At 34.3% G+C, this 6,144-nt stretch overlaps 1 long non-coding RNA gene across 3 annotated transcripts; it reads right to left on the reverse strand.

Moving 5' to 3' along the window:
• Positions 1–300: 300 nt before the first annotated feature.
• LOC107776026 (uncharacterized) lies at positions 301–4,610 on the reverse strand. Of its 3 annotated transcripts, none has more exons than XR_001645862.2 (3): positions 3,185–4,610; positions 1,560–1,712; positions 301–560 (listed from the first exon to the last, which is right to left on the reverse strand). It is a non-coding gene; the product is annotated as an uncharacterized LOC107776026 (long non-coding RNA). The 3 variants fall into 3 exon arrangements; XR_001645861.2 differs by lacking the exon at positions 3,185–4,610 and adding an exon at positions 3,070–3,181; XR_001645860.2 differs by lacking the exon at positions 3,185–4,610 and adding an exon at positions 2,469–3,175.
• Between the last annotated feature and the right edge of the window lie 1,534 nt (positions 4,611–6,144).

Raw genomic sequence — 6,144 nt, forward strand, 5'->3', positions numbered from 1 at the left:
CACTCTTGAAGGGGAACCTTGGAGTAACTGGTAAAGTTGCTACCATATGACCAGGTGGTCACGGGTTCAAGCCATGGAAACAGCCTCTTGTAGAAATGCATGGTAAGACTGTGTACGATAGACCTTTGTTGTCCGGCCCTTCTCCGGACCCTGCGCATAGCGGGAGCTTAGTGCACCCGGCTGCCCTTTTTAGCAGTAGTGTACACTCTATTGAAAATCTAATAAGACATGTTATGGGATGGTAGACACATCAGGTCAAGACTTTTAATGCCTATAAATATACTAGTAAGGGTAGTCCGGACTTTTTCCGAGCCCAACATGAACAAAGCTTTACTATTATAAATTGAGGTATAGTGACAATATCCGCAAGGAATGAGCTTGTGTCCAAAAGAGAAATAGAAGATTATAGAGTTATCACATAAATGTTACTCTTTATAAGCCATCTATTTCTGATTTTGTTATTTCATGTCAGTGGAATGCTTTGGATGTACATACCAACAAATACAGAAGCCTTAATGCCAAAGTCATATGGTCTTCCAGCAGTACCTGCTGATATGGATCTGTGCAAGATAGCAACAATTAGAATTTTTATCAACAAAGATGATAAACTATTAAATCAAATCAACTCTAGCAAAAGTGAAATAAAGGTAGCCACTATATAATTAGAAGACATAATTGTAAAATGTGTAGATAAACATTATGTTTAAGCAAGGACTTGACAGACCACCTGTACAATACTCTAAAAACATCGTATAGTATGCTTATGAGCATGGACATAGACAAGTTAGATTAACAATCCTATAACAGAATATTAAGTTTCAAATGACGGTTGAACAAGAAATAAAATATAAAAGATAGTAGTTGTTATTCTTCATGACCATCCAGATGTAGATGTAGCTTATGCTGCATAGCATATATGACATTTTCGGTTTAGAGTACAAGGAAAATGAAATGGAATATACCAGTTCACCAGCTATTATGGTCGTTAATGCATCAGCAGACTACCCAGTAAGTGTAATAATTGCGGCATTACTGAGGGTTAATTCAGAGATGAATCTGAAAATATCAAAACTACCCACAGTCTAACAGCAACAATAGTTTTTTCTATATAAAGAGAACTTATGAGAAACAAATATCCAGTTTTACTATTCAATCAAAATGAGAGAAACCTTGACGGATTTAGAATCTAGCAAGTTCTGACATATAAAAATAACAACAAGGTTTTGTTCGTTGTTTAAATATGCAATTTCATCTTTTCTGTTGTACATAATTTCTATAACTTTTCTGATTAGCCTATTAAAAGATTGATTTCATTGAATGACACTTTACCGTAAAATGTTAAGTTTTTTCTGCTTTGATGGGCTATACATGTATTTTAATTTGCTCCAAGTGCTTTATGTGTTTGTTTGAGGAATTTCATATTTGTGCAGTGTTGTTAACCCCGGGAAAAAGATAGCTACAAGTTCACATGTTTTCCTCTAAAGAAGTTCACATGTTTTAGCACCAGCAGGGATGTCAGTGATTATAACTTTTAATAAGGACAGTGGCAATGTAAATACCAGATGCCAGTGAATATAATAACACAACAATCTTCTCCTACGGATGCTTCTGCAATCAGCTTTTCCACTAAGGATTCCTCTTTTGTATCTTCTTTATATGTTTGTTCCTTCGGTCAGAAGACATTTCTTCACAAACTTATTACTGTGAGATATCTGCATTTCAAATAGTTCACAGAAATCAAGCCAAAAGTACCTCAGTAGACTTTAAGAAGGAGAGTTTACTGTTTATTCTACTGACAATGGAAAGATAGATGAATTCAATACAGGGCTACGACAAAGTTATTCCATTGCAAAACATACTATCATTTAAAAATTGAATAAATGTGTATTTTGTTTTGGTATGTTAGTTTCATTCTTCGTGTGACGAGTTTAAGACAACTTTTAAAGTGAAAGACTGAAGTTAAAGTAGTAAACTTTTGAAGTGACAACATATATGAAAGTAATAGGTACCATAATTAGACTGTTATTTCCCTAATGTCTTAAACTTACACACCAAATTTAATAATGTAGGAAAACTTTGTCAAAACACAGTATATCGTTTATTCTACTGGAAACTATCAGAATGTTGAGAAATATAGCAGGGGCAAGCATGGAAAAAGTTAGTAAATCTGTGGCAGAATCATAAAGAGCAGTAAATCAGAAGTATTTTTCTTTTTTTAACTGGACCTATGTATATCTGGGCTACACTCTGACTAAGGTTATGTTCTATAGTGAAAACTGGATTCTGTATTAGTAACTATTAGATCTAGAGGTTATTTTAGTGTTTATCTTATCTTTTATCGACGAACTTCGTGTTTCTAAAACTACACAAGATCAATTTACATTTGTAAGAAATCTACAAATTCTTTCGTCGTCAGAATTGTGTAGAAGGTAAATAGTTTATAATTAAAGAAATAAAATTGAAAATACCTCGATAGTAACAGCAGAGCAATTTCTAGGACTGTAGCGAGCTAGGAGCCAACCCTCTCCATATGGACACTTGTTCTCAGGATCGTGCACACATATGTTCTAACTATTTGCACTTAGTAATCATGCCTATAGGAATTTTTATGCAACATGTTCTTCAAATGTTTAAGCAAAAAAGCAGGTTTCCTTTTAACACTGTTTCGTTGAAGCTTTCTGTATAAAGGACATGTGCAAAGTCTTATGATCTCATAGCTAAACTACAATCTCATAGCTTAAACATTCACAGTGAGAAACCGCTGTTCTACATGTGAACTTCCCATCACTGTAAATTTTCCTCTTTACAGTTTGCATCAGATCTGACAATAAACTTTTTGGTGATCTATGGCGTAAAAATCAAATTAAATTTAAGTAGTTTGCCACAGACTGCCAATAGAGTGTTATCCAGCTGTAAAATGTCAAAATTTGCAAGGATCAAACCAATTTTTGCACAAATTACCCATTTGCATGTCAATAAAACAAATCAATTACAAAGCTGGGCGAAGCAATCAGACGACAGTAAACATTCAAAAAACAAAGTGAAATATTAAAGCAAAAAGAAACTTACAGAGGAATTAAAGGCCATAGGAAGAACACAAAACCAGAAAGTCACAAGAACAGAGATGAAACTTCGTCATACGAAAACATAGATCAGTAAACTAAGTTTTGAACTATCGAATTACCTTAGAATAACAAAACTTGAGCGTTGACGTGAGGAGAGAGAAAAAAGATTAACCAAGAGAGCCCAGTGGTGACTGACATCGTGACAAGTTAGCGAAGTAGCTGTGGACTCCACTTCAGATCAGAACACGTCAACAACAAAAACGGGCACAATAGACAATTTAAGCATAACAACGCATGAAATGACCAATTTACTCTCGTGAGAAAGCAAGCATGTTGACGGAGAGCTCTCTGCTATTCCCTTTTCTAAGAAGTAGGAATGTCTAGGATCTCTCACATCTCATAGCCAAACGTTTCACAGTTTTAGAATGTTTCCGCATTGATAATGAAGACTACTTTACAAGTATTGTGTCTTTATCTCCCTTATAGTGAACTAGTTTGAAGATTTACCTCATGACAAAGGTGACATGTTCCCTTCATTTTCATGATTTTTGCACTTTGCTTCTGCCATGGCTTTAGCAAAGCTTTTGTCTGAGAGTAACCATTGGATTTGAAGAACTAACAAAGCCAGGAGAACTATCCTTTTGGGATTTAGTTAGAAGAGTCAGTAGATTTTCTTCATGGAAAATAAGCACTCGAAGGTGCAAATTTTGAAATGGAGCGAGAAAATAGTAATGGTACTGAACGCGAAGGATTAAACATGGGCTCTAGCTACAACGTTTTTACTGTAACCTTAACCCTTGTTTTTTTATTTCAAGAAATCTTTCAAACTTGGAATACGTTAAATTAATTAATCCCTTATTTGAAAAATGACTTCCTATATAACAGAGATGTTCTTAATTTTATGGCGAAACACAATCTCATCTCAATATTCTCATTTCATAGCCAAGCATTAAAATAATTCAATATACTTAACTGGACTAAAGAGATGTCAAAAGCATCTTAAGATTTCAACTTACCTGCGGAAACACAATCTACTATGATGCGAAGCAAAACTCATTTATTCTCAAAATACGTCTCAAAGTAAATAGAAATGCACAAATAAGACAATATCTTCAAACATAGGACACAAATAAGCAACAGAAAATATTCTAAAATGCAACATAGAAACAAAAAACGAAAGAGTTGAGACCAACTTCAACTCTCCGCCACCGCGCATCCCCACACTTCAAGCAAATACCATGTTGATTTATAGAAAACCCTGTGCCTTTTCATTTTCTATCAGCCGCAGCATGGGATGTTAATCTTTATGCAAACCGGAAGAAGAGGGGCACATCTCGTGATCTGATTATCTCTCATCACAATGAGAAATTCGAGGATCGTGTAAAAAAATACTATTTACAGGTTAGAATTGGGTGTATAAATAAAATGAATCCACTTGGAACAATGATGTGATGTAGATCAGCGGTCAAGCAGGGTCATCTTTGAAGAAGGAACTTAGTTCGATGCTTGGCAGAGGCGAAGGCGAAGCCTTATTCTCTTTTCTTAATCTTTTGAAGTTACAGTTAATAAATACAATTCTAATTCTAGACCCCTAGGTGTAGGAGTAGCAGACTTCTAGTGACTGAATGTCGTATTTTTTTGTTGAATAAGTTCAACATGATAATATATTAAAATTACTAGCTCAGTTTTCCTTTTAAATTAATTATTTGAGAGTTACATTGAAATTGTTCTAATTTTTTTAATAATAATTTAGGTTACACATTTATAGTTTGTAAATAGTACTTCTATTTTACTTGGTTTAAATTCCTCTTTAATTTATAAAAGTTGTGTACCTTTTTCATCTTCTTTGATATAAATGAAGGTTAGGTTAGTTCGTTAATTTATTTATTTATTGTTTTAGTAAATTGTTTGTTTATTTTGTTTGTATTTTATTTATGGCGTTAATTGCGACATTAGTTGCTATTGTTATTACCTAATTATAAGAGTAAACATAAATATTTAAATTTGTAATTAACAAGGTATGGAAGAATCAGATTGGTATATTATTCCATGTAGTGATGCATATATATACATGTACATCATGTGCTAACTAAGGAAAGAAATAAATGAGATTCCTACAAATCTGCTATTTATATATGGGTTATGTACACTACTAAGAAACCGTCTATGTTCATTGTGTAAAGTGTCTAGGTTCATTCTGTAACACTCCCCCTCAAGCTGGAGCATATATATTGATCATGCCCAACTTGTTACAAAGGTAATCAACTCGAGTGCCATTCAATGCTTTAGTGAACAAATCAACTAGCTGCTCTCCTGTTTTCACGTAGCCAGTGAAAATCAAGTTCTCCTAAATCTTCTCACTAATAAAATGATAGTCAACTTCAATATGTTTGGTTCTTTCATGATACACTGGATTTGAGGCAATATGGAGTGCCATTTGTTTATCACACCGGAGTTTTGATGGAGTAGGATGCTTCAACCTAATTTCAGTTAAAAGGTGATGTATCCACATTATCTCACATGTTGATTGTTCCATAGCTCTATACTCGGATTCTGCATTGGACCTAGATACAATATTTTATTTCTTACTTCTCCATGATACCAAGTTTCCACCAACAAATACACAGTAACCAGTAGTAGATCTTCTATCAATCTTGGATCCAACCCAATATGCATCTGCAAAACAATCAATGCGAGAATGACCGTGTTTGCTGTATAATATACCAAGTCCAGGAGCTCTTTTTTAAGTAACATAGGATTTGCTACAAAGCCTCCCAATGTTTAACTGTGGGCGCGGACATGAACTGGACTACCATACTCACTGCAAAAGCAATATCTGGATGAATCACAGTGAGATAGTTTAATCTCCCAACTAACCTCCTATATCTATCTGGATCATTAAATGGATCGCCATCATCTTTCATAAGATGCAAATTAGGAACCATTGGAGTACTGCAAGGCTTGGCAGCCAGCTTACCAGTTTCTGCTAGTAAGTCAAGAATATACTTTCTCTGAGATAGAAAAATTCCCTTCTTGATTCTAGTTATTTCTACTCCCAAGAAGTGTTTTAGTTGTCCCA

This window comes from Nicotiana tabacum, chromosome 12, assembly GCF_000715075.1.
Source record: "Nicotiana tabacum cultivar K326 chromosome 12, ASM71507v2, whole genome shotgun sequence".
Classification (NCBI taxonomy): Eukaryota; Viridiplantae; Streptophyta; class Magnoliopsida; order Solanales; family Solanaceae; genus Nicotiana; species Nicotiana tabacum.